This window comes from Etheostoma spectabile, chromosome 5, assembly GCF_008692095.1.
Source record: "Etheostoma spectabile isolate EspeVRDwgs_2016 chromosome 5, UIUC_Espe_1.0, whole genome shotgun sequence".
In the NCBI taxonomy this organism is placed as follows: Eukaryota; Metazoa; Chordata; class Actinopteri; order Perciformes; family Percidae; genus Etheostoma; species Etheostoma spectabile.
In genome coordinates, this window is record NC_045737.1 from 29,992,479 (window position 1) to 30,009,493 (window position 17,015).

At 40.5% G+C, this 17,015-nt stretch overlaps 1 protein-coding gene across 1 annotated transcript in view; it reads right to left on the minus strand.

Annotated features, from left to right (window-relative positions):
- The window catches only part of pdzd2 (PDZ domain containing 2), a 61,929-nt gene that overhangs the window by 41,811 nt on the left and 3,103 nt on the right, over positions 1 to 17,015 (minus strand).

The window sequence follows — 17,015 nt, forward strand, 5'->3', positions numbered from 1 at the left end:
CACTAAGTTTAATTTAAAAGATTCATGAAACCTTACCAGTTCACATGGCAAAAGATGTGACCACATTTTAAATGATTTCATTTATAGATGTCACTATGAGGTATATAGATAGAATCATGTGAGTCACGTTAGGTACTCATGACTCTATCTATCTAGAATCATGAGTACCTTTTAGTACTATTACGCACAGTGAACATGTTGACTGGAGAATCTTCAACATGTCCAAAAAAAGCTCTTTAGTGTGAAAGGTGTGCCCTGTAGAGGTCGTCAGGGGCGCGCCAAACTCACTTTTGATAATTTCACAGCCAGGCTTGACTTAACTGTCAAGTCGCTGTTTTATAGGGGTGGGGAAAAAATTGATACAACATTGCAATATTTTCAGTGGCAATACTGTATTGGTACACAGGCGCCAAGTATGGATCTATTATTATATATGTGTTGGTCAGTTTGTCCCCTTTTGCAGCAATAAAATTGAAGTGATATGATCAAACAGAAAAATCTATCTTTTTTAGATACAACAGATGTTGATAAAGTTTCCTTTTGGGGACATCATTAGAAAAATTAGAAGTTGTAAAAAAGGTTATAAATTGCAATATATCGCAGAGTATTGCAATGAGTTTAAAATCGCAATATTATTGTATTATGGTATAAGTATCGTGATAATATCGTATCGGGAGGCATCTCTATGCCTCTTCATAGGTTTTCGTACAATATCACACAAACCCATTCATGACAATACGTTGGTGTATTGGGCAGTTTTGGGTTACTGTTATTCTTCATAATTGGAATGATAAGGAATGATGCAAAGGATGTATTTCCTCATTCAAACACGGATAATACTAAGACATCAATGAGTATGGCACCTGCACAAACAAGAAATTAAGTCTGAATTAAGTCTAGTCGAACCTTGTTTAGGCTCCTCATAATAACAGCGTAGAATAAAAACATACACTTGAAAAAAACAGATTTTGTAGATTAAATCACATGCTATAATGTAAAGCCAAATTCCCAATAATAAATGGGGTGAAAGATTTTTCAGGGTGCTTATTTACACATATCTTACAATTTACATCTTGTAGAACTTTTAGTGTGTTAAAAGCAACAAATTGGATGCCCATGACAAAACATTTCTCTTTGGTTGAGGGCCAGTGAACACCTCTTGCTGATTATTTTTCTTGGTTTAGCTGGATTCATGAAAACATTTCAACACTGAGTATCCTAGATGGGTGTTATCTTTATCTGAGGAAGGATGAGCCATGACACCACTTTTTAATCACTGTTTTTTAAACTTTTTCACTCCTCAAAACTAAAACTTGTCTTGTCTCACCTGTACAAAACAAGATCTCACCCCATTTCTTCTGCTGAAACCACTGCCTGGATGATAAAAATCTGTCTATAAATATATGCTTCACTTCTATAACTTCTAAAGTTGTGCTTTTGTAAATGGCTGACAGCGATGTTATGTTTGTTGTAAATGGTCTGAAACCAGCTGAGTCCTTCAGGGGCCCCGTTCACAACGCAGGGTTCCTATGCGAAGTGAGGAATCTGAGTTGACCCTTCATCTACACGCTTAACTACAGACAGAGAGCTGAGTGCAGCCACATCTGTGGCAGATATAGACAAAAACGCAGGCTAGCATGAGACCACACTGTAATGACTATGCAGAGCTCTGGCTTCAAATAAACTGGTGGGCTTTGTGGTGCCATCTGCCTCTACTATTCCTGTACTCTCCAACTGAAGGCAAACAGGGCCTGCCCTTTTTCTGGCCTGTGCTGAACCACGGACTGGAATAGGAGGACGTCTACAAGGAAGTAGTGGAGCTGATAGTCTCGTAGAACATCAAGGAGATGAAACTTTCAAAATGTAATATCCGGAGGCAAATAAAGCTGTTGTTTAATTTCTGGGATTCCAGGTGCCGCTGGAAATTCCTTCCGAATCTCTCATTTTCGAACAGATGTCCGTCCCCGTCCTCTGTCTCTGTGTTGGCGTTCTAACCTCTGGTGGATTTCTGAGGACTATGGTTACCTGGTCCTCAGATCTCTGCAGGGTAAATCCAGACAGCTAGCTAGACTATCTGTCCAATCTGAGTTTTCTGTTTTCTGACTAAAACTACTTCTGAACGTGCACATGTTCCACCAAAACAAGTTCCTTCCTGAGACTATTTTGCAGAGGCACCAGGGCTCCGTCCGGCGCTTAGTGTCGCCCAAGACGTTTGTGATTGGTTTAAAGAAATGCCAAGAAATTAATTCATCTCCCATCCCGGAATGCTATGTGGACTAGCCAGAACTTCCTCCGCAGCACTGTGGAGCAAAGCAGGACTCGTGTCCTGTGTGTCACTTTTTGTAAACCCAACTGTCCTGTTCTGACATCGCATGTCAGAGAAACGTACCTTTTAAAGACCACCCACCATCTTTTCCTTAACCTATCTGCGTCAAAAGTGACCAATAGTCCCAACCAATCGCATTTTTATCTGACACTAAAGGAGACTTGAAGCGTCGCTTTTTGGCGCGATGGGAGTGAGAATGTGTCGATACAACATCTGTATAGTTACATCTGTAGTTGGAGTCAAAGTTTAGTGCAATGGCATGGTGTTATTTCAGTTAGCTTAGTATGGGAAAAGTACATGTACGTAATAGAGTGTGGATCGGGCCGGATTTTTCTGTCCGAGCCCGGCCCGCGTCCGACAGAGCAGTAACCGATCCCGACCCGAGCCCGACAGGCATTAAGATATTTATGTCCGAGCCCGACCTGAGCCCGACACAGTTAAAATCGCATTTGTTTCTCATACTAATGACACATGTACGTTTGTTTGTGTGGAAAGCCGCTTTTATTAAGCAATTGTAGGAAGGCATTCGGAAATGTCAACAGATGAGCGCATCAATGCACACGGGGCAACAAGCGCCATTACCTACATAACAAGCTGTTTTAAATTCAAAATGTTCAACGCCTTATTGCGCTGATGTGACCGAGCCCGACCCGAACCCGAGCATCCTTTCTAAAAATCTGTTCAAACCCGGCCCAGCCCGTCGGGTACCGTCGGGTCCCGTCGGGTCCCGTCGGGCTCGGGTCGGGTATCCATCCTCTAGTACAGGGGTTTTCAAAGTATGAAAGGGTGAGCCCCCCTCCAAGGAGCACAATGCCTGCTGTGCCCCCCCTCCTCAATAATCAACCCACATACAAACAAATGCCACTCCAAAACACCTTCTAATTGCTTTTATTTTAGAATCATCACATCTTTTAAAATGACATTTTATCTGAATGAAATTCAACACATGAACATTTTAAAACATTTCCTCCCATTTTATTTATTTTATCAGGGCCTTTGTATGGCAAATACGCACTTTTTTCATTTTTCTAATAAGAGCAACCCAAAACTCATTTTTCAACCGTTTTCTCAAACAAACATTACATACCAACAGTGTTTTCATATCTTAACAAAAACATTTTGATCAGATATTTGGAACATATCTGTATATGTTGCACATTTCCTTGAAATTAAAAAAATAAATCAAAAACCTAAACAGTTGCAAAATCGTGGAGCTCTTAGTTTTAGTGGGAACAATGTGCTTGTGCTTTTGATGCGCAAATCTGGGTAATGCGGGGTTGCACTGATGAGAGGTATAACCGCAGATCATCTTCAACCAGCCTTGACCGGTATTTGCTTTTTATCTTTGCGAGTGCTTCTTCTCCGGTTTATTTTTTCCCCTCGCACCGCGCCTCCCCTAAAGTGCTCTAGCGCCCCCCCGGGAAGGCGCGCCTCACACTTTGAAAACCCCTGCTCTAGTACATAATGGGAATCATTTTTTTAATTGAGAATCTCTTTTGGATTGAAAATCAATTTTGAATCGAATCGTGACATCCCTAATATTTCCTTAGAATCAGGATTTGGCATATAAATCTTTTCTGATGAAAAGACCATGCTTGCATGAATTCATAGGAAATGGGACTTGATAATCTCTACACAAAGTCTCATATCTCACATAGTATAATTCCTTGAAGATACTGTAAGCACATTAAGTGTCTTGCCAGATGTTCCTTTGGCTGCATTCAGCATGCCTTATTATTTCTCTGAGTCCAGATGTGAAAGTCATGCAAGCTTGCACAGAAAGCAATTCAAAAGGAAATGTGACATGCTTATGCCAATTTATCCTACCAAATTACCTCCTTATTATAGTACAAAAAAATGTCTTCAAATTTCAACACCTAAGGAGAGAATCTCATCAGCGTCAGTGAGCCAATCAGCACGCAGGATGCTACCAAGATCTAATAGTGTCTGTGATTGGCTGTCTAATGTTACACGTCGTAGAGAAACTACGCTACACAGAGAAAGGACTCATGTAGTAGAAGCTGGAAAATAAGATTGTGAGAAAGGGGATTTTTTTTAAATTGGTATTAAAAAATTGAATTATTCAGGAACCTCTATCCTAGTCAGAGTATTGGCATTGGACCTGGTATCACCACTTTTGAGCGATACCCAGCCCTAATTGCCACTCATAATTTCCACTCCTACTTACTGCAAATTCACTTATAGTCACCAATTTAAATCCATTGGTATCGCGGTACACCAGCAGTGCATCTTGACTGATGTCCATTATAACATACTCAGTTGAGCAACTGATGAGCTCATGCAACATGTTTCTCATTAGAATTTCATAGGTTTTGGGTTTCCTCTAATGTCCTCGACTAGCACTCCATTTAGATTAGTTTCATTACTACAGTCAGGATGTGATTTATGAAAAAACAGAGGGTTAGATGCACAAAAAAACATGCAAGACTTTCATCCCCCATCCATCCTGACTTCAACATTCAATGGAAAATATCAAAATGAAATAACGCAATGTGGTGTCAACATAAAACACTCCCTGGCAAGACAAAATACTTTCACCCAGATAAGCGTGTTTTTGCTCTTCAGGAGTGTTTTGATCCAAACCCCAGATCTTTTATTTCTAACTAGTCATTTTGGTGCCTAAACTTAACTGGCATAGCCACATGACACTGCCTTTTTCTCTGCAAAATTCAACTACCGTGTCCCCTGAAAGGACCATCATCTGGGGGTGCTTGTAGCCGGCTCACAGTCACCTACTATATTCAAGAAATAATAAATAAGATAGATAGATAGATAGATAGATAGATAGATAGATAGATAGATAGGACAACAAAAAGTTCAAGTGTCAATGCAACCAGGACACATTTGGGACATACAGAAATTTGAGTGCACTGTCTGTGGAAACAGCCTCTGGTCTGTCTCCTGTGATAATGGCAGCTAAATTACACTGACAGTAATTATATTTCTCCCTGCAAACGGGAAGATAACAACAACCCATTCAGTCATATAGAAGACATGACTTAATGCCAGAGCTGTAATCTGTATGGGGAAGGGAACAGCGGGAGTGAGAGCCTGTGAAGACAAGCCAAAGGTTCTCTTTCTCTCACTCTTAGTCCATTCAAAGGAGTCATTCTTGTTTTTGTGTTAGCTAAAGGATAGTTGATAGCTAGCTTACAAAACTGTGAGTGTTGTAACTAAACTGCTTAATTGCAGGGTTTAGGTTTAGTTTTTTTTGGCAGTAACCAAAATGGTGCGTTTTCTGGACTGAAGTATAGAGGACCCTGGTTTGCATAAGGCCCGGGGCAACCAAGACTGAGGCGATCAGATGTGTGATCTAGCACAAGTGTGAATCAGTGTCTTAAATCACATCTGGAATTCTGTCAAGATACGACACACTTGAACTCAAAGTATGTTAATGAGGCCTTTTCATAAAGGCTTTAAATTGTAATCTTCAGACAGACAGAGGAGACAGACAGAAGCAGAATCAGTTCAACTGTTGACACACATCAGCTAAGTAACAGCAGTATTAACATGACATTTCCAATAATGACCTAAATCTCTCGAAATGGAGCACTACCCCCTCTGCACGTAATCTCCAGCTCATTGCTCAACAATTCTAGCAGAAATAAAGACCTACAGGCTCCAGTGATACAGGTTTACAGCAGCAGGACCCAAGCACTGTCTCTTATCCAGGGGGAGATTTTCAGGGGGGTGAATGGGATTTCCCCCTTTCTGGTCTACATATCCCTGCCTCTGCTGAATTATTTTATATGGGGATAAAATGAACTCCCCCCCCCTCAAAGTGATCAATTCCACTTCACTGATAGACCTATAAAAGAAGTATTTTAAACTAAGTAACATGAACAGTATACAGTGCCATAGAACAATGCAATCAGAGCAGCAGTTGCTGGTTGTACCGTATTTAGCCGCTACAGAGCGCCGCGACGCCGGGTACCAGCGGCAGTTGTTCAGCCGCCAACCGGTGACAGTGAGGCTACAGGCAGCGCCAGGTGGCGCTCCTTTCAGGGGCCGTGATAGTGGAGATTTTCCTGAAAAAGTGAGCGTCATGGGGCAATTGGCTAAACAGAGCAGCAACAGAGTTGTATCTAATCACAGAAACATCCACCACCAAAGACAGAGCTGAGATGGTCCAGGTCTAAATCCAGATTATTAATATTTTATTAATTTATTTTGGCCAAGAGGAGTATAGATCACCCAGCTCACCTGCTTTGTGAAGTGCCTGTACATGTATAGTTTTCCACACTGTGGGAATAACACCTGCTAAAAAGTGAAAAATATGTGCAACCAGTGTCACGTAGGCTGCTTCTTACATACAAGGGGCTGTCTTGGTATAGGAATGTTAATATATGTGAGATAATACCAACCATTAAGTTGACTTTGAACAATTATAAGACACAAAGATACTGAACAGCAGTTATACTCAATGTTTTAGAACTTTGGAAAGTTATCGCAGTAGCAATACAGTCAGACATAAATGCAAAAGTAGGTCTCCCCAATCTCTGATATTGTCCATCAGATTTATGGAGTGGCTTCCAGAACTCCCTAAATTATCCCTGAATTTATATTCACTAATGGACAGCTACCTATGGAGTCTCGCTGTGTGTTCCCCAGGGTGTACACATTCTGTGTTTTATTGTTCGGTACACAAATTTCTCTACTTTACAGTTTGACAACAAGGATTAGTTCCCTACTTATTGTTCCGTGTTTCAGGCTCTGACCTAAATGTCTCATCCCACCCCTCCCCCTACCGTGCTCTTCTCCAAGGCGCCATATGGTAAAGGATTATGAAAAGCCCATTTTCAGTATATCCGAAAATGTCACATTGTTCCAGAATAAAAGGAAACAACATGAACGTGGTTCACTGTAGTCCAGAGACTTCAATACGCTGGTAAAACTGACTTTCAAAACATGTTTTGAACCGTCATAAACCCACCATAACAGGATTGTCTCCTTTATAAAAGAAACATAAAGCATAATTCCCTTCAAAGATTGTTTTTCCTGTTATTATTGCTATGAATGACTGATTTAGCTCCTCTTCTTTCAGGAGCTGTTTTGTGTTATTTTCCATTAAATTGACCTCATGCAAGTAAAAGAACAAATACTTATGAAGTAAATGAGAGCAGTAGGTGAGCACTTCTGTAATATTCAGTGTCACCTTAATGAGATGGAGGGGTTATTGGGGGTAACAGCTCCTGGTAGGGTCTATGGAGGAAATAAGGCAGCCAAAGAAGCAAAAACCCGAGTGTGGGTGGTCAACATGGAGCCTATGGAGAAGGACTTTCAATTGACCTCTAGGAGCTTCCGGCAAACCGTTTCTTGATTCAGAAGGAGAACATAGGGTTAGGCTCATGCTGTGTTCAGCAGGGGAGGAGAACTGCTGACCCAGACTGGGGATGTTCTCACTTTAGGAAAATCCTGAACCTAACCAACAAATGCTCTGTGGAGAAGGCAAAGTTTGAAAAATCTGGGGAGGCCTCGCCCATGTTCCCGGCAGAGGTCTCTGAGGTGGTTAAGAAGCTACGGAGCAGCAAGGCAACAACAGTGAAGGAGGTTCGCCCTGAGATGCTAAAGGCTCTGGACATTGTTGGGATGTCGCGTGGAGGTCTGGGACATTTAGAAAAAGAGGGACCAGAGGGTGTGCTCAAATCATCAGGCTCTGAAACTGCTCAGCCTCCCTGGGAAAAGCCTGGGAAGAAGGCTCCAACGGATTGTCAAACCTCAGATCTAGGAGGAGCACTGGACCAGCTATTTACCCGTGCATTGATGATAGAGGGGTCATGGGAGTTCGCCCATCCAGTCTAAATGTGTTTTGTGAACTTGGAGAAGGCTTACGACAGAGTCTCTCAAGCAGTCTTGTGGGGAGTATCACTTCTAGGCCCAATGGAGGGTCTTCTCCTTTGTGTCAGAAGGCGCCATTTCAGCCAGTAGGAGACCCCGGGGTAGACCCAGAACATGCTGGAGATACATAGATCTCATCTGTCTTGGTAACGCCACATCATTTTATCCAGGAGGAGCTGGGAAATGTTGCTGGGGAGAGGGGTTTCTGGTCTACCTTCCTTAGCCTTCTGCCACCGTGACCCAGCCCTGGATAGATAGATGGACAGTCTGTCCAGGTGATAGCCAGGAAATTAGATGTAAATTAAGGTAGTGTTTCCTTTGAGGCCATAACACTTCATAACTCAAATTCTTACAATGCAGTAGGTTCAAAATGGCCTATTAGTGCTCCAAACACTGGTCTTGACCCCCAATTTTTACATCCAAAATGTGGGCAAAACCAACAATAGTTGGCCCCATGACACATTCTTTATAATATTATACAGTTGTTATTTATCTTAAATTCTTAACTAAAGACTAAATTGGTATTAAAAGACTCTAGCTGCCTTATCAAATGTTAGAAACCCTTCACTAACACAAAGACGGTGCACTATATTCTGTCTAAAATGTAAAGTAATCCGGCTTTGATTGGGTTATTTTGCAGTAAGATGTGGTAACTCCCAGAACTTGCCGTTAAGTAAAGAATTTGACTGCTTGGTGAGCAGTTGTTGGTGAGCAACCAGAGCGTTGGATGATTCTGAGGTGCTTGTGGATGGGCTCGGTTAGAGGAACTAGATGAAATAAGAAATTGAATTCATACGTCCAAGGGGTATAGACCTAACCAGTAACTAGAAGTAATTTTGATTAGATGAGAAGTAAAAAGACTATAAACAAAGATTAGTAAGTACCTTAGTAGTGACTTAAGATACAGCCCTAACTATTGGAACCATTTCAATGCCAACCACCTGATGGTGGTTGATGGTTGGTTCTTCTATGCAGTGTTTCCTCTACAGAGAGTCCTCTGTGGTGCACCACCACAGTTTTACCACACCAGGCACACAATCAAAACTGTGGACCTGTTCCAAAATGGACCTGGGGAATACCTACACAAATCCAATATGGATGACACAAACTAGACCCAAGGACTTAATGTGAACACACCCATGGTAGTGATCTAAATGTAGTGGACTTAAACAGACCAATACAGAAAGGAAACACAGCATGATGCCCTATCAATTACCAAGCAGCTGTGGTCCAACAATACATGCAATGTGTCCAGCCGTTCACAGTTCACACGCTCTGTCTGCCTCAAAACCACACTTTTCTCTACTTGTCCTGAAATAGACACTACCATCACTATTGAGGTGCATCAGGATCTGTCTGAATCAGCTCAGCGGGTGACAAGGATTGATCAGTCACATTTTACGTTCACTTTATCAAATAATTAAAAAGCAGCACATTGCAATGTAAGGGACTAATAACAAAAGAAAGTAACAGAAATGAATTAAAATCAAATTACTGAGAAAAAACTAACACATAAGCAGAGAAGAGCAGTCAGCCCTGCAGGTCAAACAGGCTGGAGTACAGTGGCTTGAGGAATTTTACACACCCATGCTAAAGTTGATTAAAAAGAGGAATGGAACACCATCTTTTGGAAATTGATCTTAATGCCTTAATTAAAAGAAATCCAACCTTTTAAGGACACCAATTTTCTTTGTGAATAAATAATGTATTGTATAAATAGATGTTCTTCCTTAAAATATAGGGGGCATAAGTACACCCCCCCCCCATATTATCACACCCTTCACCATAGAGATAGGCATGGTGTTATTTCAGTTAGCTTAATAGCAGGTTTGATTTGCATTGAGAGATGATCTTATGGAATGTTCCCCATGCCGATCTCTATGTATGGTGAAGGGTATGTGATGATGTGTGTGTGTGTGTGTGTCTGTGTGTGTCGGTGTGTGTGTCAGAAAAATGTGCCTGCTTCTACGGGAATTTAACATAGGGGTGTGTACATTTATGCCCCCTGTATTTTAAGGAAGAACATTTATTTATTTAAGATACATTATTCATTCTCAAAGAAAATTGGTGTCCTTAAAAGGTTGGATTTTCTTAAATTATTTGAATTAAGGCATTAAGATGAATTTCCAAAAGATGTTTTTTTATTCCTCTTTTTAATCAACTTTAGCATGGGTGTGTAAACGTATTCAAGCCACTGTAAGTCGGATGCAGCAAGAGGAAGTTAGTTTGAATTTGTTTAAATTCATTCATCAGCAATTCCTTTATTTTGTTTAACAAGTTGTCAACTGTGTTAAAAACCATGCACAAAAGGTTTGTTTGGGGGTGAAACTGATTCAGGGCTCTGAGGCTGGACGGGGGAACTGGAACATGCCAGGGATTAGATATATTTATTGTTTCAGGCTGTGGTGGGCTGCTGTCAGCAGTTTATGGGGGCGGTGTGCAGATACAGCAGGGCAGGTTGATTCTGTCTTGGACCGGAGTGGACCTCGCTGGATTCATGGAACTATGACTACATCAGTTTTTCTGCACACACCCACTGTCATTGTGACATCTCAATGGCTGTGGCCATCGCCAATCAGCCCTATGTGAATGCATGTGTTTACTTTGAATTTCTGGTTGTGTTAACTGATGTGAATGTTTAACCTTCCTGGGTATATTTGACCCATTTTCAAAAGATTTCTAAATCAGAAATTTGGGTTTCCTTTTCCTAAATTGTAAAACGATAAATAAAAAGATAACGTTGATGGTTCCATACAACACTTCTCACAAGTTGCATGACTGATCAGTTCAATATTTGCATTGAATTTGGCTATTTTATTTAAGAATATAGCATTTGAAGAAAAAACAAGAATTAAGCACACTGAAAAAAAGTGATAGAAATGTAGGGAAAAAAAGAAAACATCCCAAAAAATCCAAAAAGACATTGTAAAAAGTGAGAAAGAACTTCGGTAAAAGTGAGAAAACGTGAAAAATGTCGGAGAAAGCTTCAAAAACTTGGTCAAAACGACAACAAAAATGTCCAAAAAATCAACAAAGAACTTTGGGAAACGTGGCAAAAGTGTCTGGAGGTTTGGACTTAAAATTTTGACGCAGAAAAACTAAATCTTGCACGGTCTACAGGAGGACAACACAAGGGTTAAATTAACGTTAAATCAAAAGTGACACACACACACACACAATCTCTTTAAAAACAGATATCTTTCTATGAATGAACATGGGACAAAATGTGCGTACCAGAGGCGTTCTGGTTTCAGCTTCTAGGCAAAGTAATATTGACCAATCCTGTTTGCTTTGGTTGCATGTAGTTTACAGTCCGTGTAGAGAGAAAAAGAGAAACAAATGCAAGGAAGCCATTGGCTATCATCTGACTAGGACTTTTTTTTATTCATCTATCTATCTATCTGCACATATGCATATCTCTGTTTAGAGAGACATCGTCCCTCAACTCCAACTCCATCCAACAGGGACACAAAATATTCACTGGCTACACCAGAACCCCCGACATATTGTCCTTTGCCCCCAGAAGCTTAATGCTTGTCAGACTGATAGCCGACATTGGTGTCAGGCAGGCCGTATCATTTCAAAACTACACCCCAGGTGTTTCCATTATTTTCCTCCAGTCGTTGTTTTGCTCCCTATTCTGTTCATACAGCTCAGGAATTGAAACAAGTTGAATCAAGTTCAAATTCTAACAATTTCCCCTTAAGCCACCTTTATTTCTGTAAGCAAATCTGTATGTATTTCCATTCAGAACGGCTACAGAAACTCTTGGAACCAACATGTAGGTGGGATTCCTTGAATCTGTAGACTCGCATTGCCAGACCTTCCTCCACAGCGTTGCGTAGGAGGGTCTGGCCAGTCAACACAGCATTGGCATTTCTTTTAACCTGTGCACCTGCAAGTACTATAATTAAAATGTCTGTCGAGTGTGTGATGAGAATTTTACTCAAACGGAAGATAAATATAATTTGTTTGTCAGTTCTAGCTCGGAGGATGTTTCCCGAGAGTTTAGAATGCCGACATAAAGAAAGCAGAAGGTGACGGACGTCCGGGGGGACATCCAACGGAACCTGTGGCGGCACCGGAACTATCCCGTAAACGAAACGAACTACAGAATCCGTAAGGCAAGGCAAGGCAAGGCAAGGCAGCTTTATTTGTAGAGCACATTTCAGCAACAGGGCAATTCAAAGTGCTTTACACGAAATCAGTTAAACAGATAAAACACAAGTACAAACAGTTAAAACTAATTCTATAAAGCATTAAAAAAAACAAAATAAAACAGATAAGAGTGCAGCATAAGAAATTTAAAGAAATGAGCAGTCATTTAAAGAAAGGCAGCATCAAAAAGAAAGGTCTTCAGCCTTGATTTAAAAGAACTGAGAGTAGCAGCGGATCTGCAGGTTTCTGGGAGTTTGTTCCAGATATGAGGAGCATAGAAACTGAAAGCTGCTTCACCCTGTTTAGTTCTGACTCTGGGGACAGAAAGTAGACCTGTCCCAGATGACCTGAGAGGTCTGGGGGGGTCATAGTGTAGTAGCAGATCAGAAATGTATTTTGGACCAAAACCGATAAAGGAATTTATAAACTAGCAAGAGTACTTTGAAATCAATTCTTTGAGACACAGGAAGCCAGTGTAAAGACTTCAGAACTGGAGTGATGTGATCCAGTCTCTTGGTCTTAGTGAGGACTCGAGCAGGAGCGTTCTGAATCAGCTGCAGCTGTCTGATTGATTTTTTAGGGAGACCTGTAAAGACCCCGTTACAGTAGTCAAGTCTACTGAAGATGAAAGCATTTGCCAGTTTTTCCAAGTCCTGTTTACACATAAGTCCTTTAACCCTTGATATATTCTTTAGGTGATAGTAGGCTGACTTTGTTATTGTCTTAATGTGGCTGTTAAAATTCAGGTCTGAGTCCATGACTACACCCAGATTCCTGGCTTTGTCTGTTGTTTTTAAAGTTGTTTGAAGCTGACATTGGTAACTTCTATTGAGGCCGGGATTCCCCCAAAAAAGTTGTTAGGCCCGGTGGTAAGTGTCTTTTCTCAACAAGGGTCCGGTTGGGGCCAGTCCCAGACTGATGGCAGCATTAAAGGTGCTGTAGGTAGGATTGTGAAGATCCAGGATTTAGACATTGACAACTTCTCATTCCCTCCCCCCTTTCTGCTAAAGCCCAAATGGTCCCCTAAGCTCCTCCCCCCACAAGGGAGAATGAAATGAAAGCATGTGCCTAAGCAGTGATTGAGACGCAGTTAGTTTTTTTTAAATTGCTTCATGTAGTAATATTCAATCATAGGGTAAGTTTCAGTAAATATGACAGAAAGTTAGTTTTATAAGTCTATTGCATCTTTAATGTAGAGCCACATAGTTTGTGGGATTCAAAATAATGGACAGAATCGCAAAATTGAGAATCTGAAAAAAAAGCTATAAGACATACTCCATAGAGCCCTACAATAATTAAAAATAAATTTACATTTTTTTCCCCCAATGGCTTACAATGCACTGGTAAAAACCCTGGAGGCCATAGTCAGAAATACAGGATCCTCTTTAGTGTTCAATAGAATGCTCCAGACAACAGATATTACTCATTGTTTATGAATTAATGAAGAATAATTTAAGGAATATGCTAAAATCTGCTGGGGAAAGGATTGGGGCATGCGCCAATGTTGATGTGAAATATATAATCTGCTCAGACATGACTACCCTTAAATCACTGTGTACTTGTAAGAGCTTGCATTCTGACAGTAAGCTAGAATCAGAAGTGTCCCTCCCTCTAAGCCCTACTGTCTCTATCTGAACAAGAGTACTGCCCACGCCTCAGATTTAAAGAATAGGTTCACATTTTCTCACGTCTGGCTTAAAAAAATAGTCACATGCGATCTGCATGTTGAAACAGGTTTTGTTTGCTGTATCATTCCTCTTGTTGTTCAAACTGGTTGCAAATGCAATTTCAGCGTTGGTAATGGGGGACAACGTAAAGAAAGAGTTATGCAAAATATTCTGAAGCCAGTGTGATGCTTCAGTGTAAGTACAGCAAAGCAAGTGCAACTGGAACTTTGAAAGATTTCGCTGGATTCGTCTAAACTCAGACAGCCGAAGTTCAGGTGAACTTTAGAATGCATTCATGCACAAAATGAGGACTTTGGATATTGTTCGCCATGCCTTCCATCGGAAACATTTTAGGAAGGGATGTCCTAATGATCAGCATGAACAGGAGGGAGGACTACAGCGTGCAAGCAAAACCACTTTCACTGTTTACTGTGTATACTGACACCTGACCGTTGGTTTTACATTAAAAAAATATCTAATCCTTAAAGCCACCAACCAGTCTCGCAGCCTCCTCTCTGAGTCTCGCTCTTCCTCGCTCTCGCTCTCTCTCTCTCTCTCTTCTCTCTCTCTCTCTCTCTCTTCTCTACAATTGACAGGGGCTGTATTGGCATGAAGTTTCAATAACAATATTGCCAAAGCATAAAAAAACAATTTGTCTGGACAGAACACAATAAACAGTATGAACATAAACAAACACACACACACACACACACACACACATACAAACTCTCTCTCACTCTCTCTCTCTCTCTCTCTCTCTCTCTCTCTCACACAGACACACAGACACACACACACACACCACACACACACACGCAGACACACACACACACACACAGACACACAACTTTTTATTTATGCCATTTATGTAATTCAAGCCTGTGTGTAATGTTTGTAATAACAACAGTGTAAATTACAATTTCCCCTTGTGGAATTAATAAAGTATACATTATTAATATTATTATTATTTATTACAATTGTAGTGTGTGTATAAACAGTTGCGAGAAGAAGAAAAAAATATATTGAATGAAGATGACTCTGACTGAAAGGGATCACTCACAGTGACGGACACTCAGAAAATGATCAACATTGCGGCCATTTCCAGCCTGCTGTAGAGCTTTTCGGGCCCAGACACATCATCAGCCTTGTTTTCAGCTGCAGCAGCAACAGCTGTTTGTAGAAAACAAGCTCTGATAAACACTAGCGGCCCTGCAGCGACCTGCAGACACACAGTTAGACACGAGTTGGAGAACAGATCCGAGCATTTAGCAGCTAAACAGACAGATATGTTTCTCCGGCGTCGGTGGAGACCAAAGTGGAGGAAAAACTTTTCAGATCCTTTACGTCAGTAAAAAGTACTAAAACCACACTGTGAAAATGCCCTGTTACAGTAAAAGACCTGCACTGAATGTTACTTAACCCTTGTGTTTTCTTCCATTGGACCACGCACGTGGGTCCTCCCTGGTCAAAACTGAAAATCAACACTTTTTCTGACGTTTTTGTCTCTTTTTTTCTACACTTTTGGCGTTTTTTTTTTACGTTTAACGCTTCTTTAAACACCACTACAAACTTGTTTCCACTAGTTTTACACTTATGTTTGGAATTCATGGTCAATAAACCTCATTTATAGGAAATTACCTAATTCTTGATTTTAAAAAAAGCTAAAATTATTTAGACTAATATTATAATATATTAAGAAAGGATAATCACAATATTGTATAGGTAAACGGATATTGTTTCAAAACATTGACTAAAACACCCACAATTCAATTAAAGTAGAGATTTGATATTTTGTTGTACTTGCAAAGCCTGTTGTAAGGAATCATTCATGTTATTTTGGGGTAATTAAAATTAGGTAGATAAAGAGAAACCCATATTTCTGATATAGATATTTTGAAAACAGGTCAAATTTGACCCAAAGACAACACAAGGGTTAAGTAAAAGTGTGTGAGTATCATCAGGGAAATGTAGTATTAATAACAAAGTATTAAAAGTAAAGAACTCTCCTCCCATTGTAGAAAATGTAAAGATCCAACCAGCTGTGTGTTTAATGACATCATCATCTCAGCTGGACCTGTAGGGCGTTATATTGTTGCTATGGTTACTTTATAATAAAACATCAGATTTATAAACTACATGTGTGCAGAAATCTTAATGTGTAAAGTAACTTTTAGGGCTTAACGATGAATCGTTTTCATATGGAAATCGAGATTTGAAAGAATGCCATTAGCTAATCGTGATGACTGCAATGAATCAAATGTGAATGTTTGATTTAACATTTTTAATTCCTTTTTCATTGTTTTTTACTGTTTTTTTACCAAATTATGTTTTTCATTAAAAGAAAAATACTTTGCACATCACGTCAGAGAAAGGGATAGGTAGGACAAAAGTTGCAGAGAAACTCCATGTATGACTTCTCACTAATATAATATGATAAGAATTTGTTTTATTGTCACAGAACAGAGGAACACTAAAATACATTAATGTTCTGATAAAGAAAATGTTTAAAAATACAAACTTAAGATATGAAACTTAATGTCCTTTGAAGAAAAACACAAAGTGTTGCCAGCAGGGACGTAGTAGAGCGTCCTCTGGTGGACAGACTATGCAACACCATCACTAACAGGGACGTTGTATAGCGTCCTCTGGTGGACAGACTATGCAACGCCATCACTAACAGGGACGCTGTAGAGCGTCCTCTGGTGGACAGACTATGCAACGCCATCACTAACAGGGACGTTGTAGAGCGTCCTCTGGTGGACAGACTATGCAACGCCATCACTAACAGGGACGTTGTAGAGCGTCCTCTGGTGGACAGACTGTGCAACGCCATCACTAACAGGGACGTTGTAGAGCGTCCTCTGGTGGACAGACTATGCAACGCCATCACTAACAGGGACGTTGTAGAGCGTCCTCTGGTGGACAGACTATGCAACGCCATCGCTAACAGTGACGTTGTAGAGCGTCCTCTGGTGGACAGACTGTGCAACGCCATCACTAACAGGGAC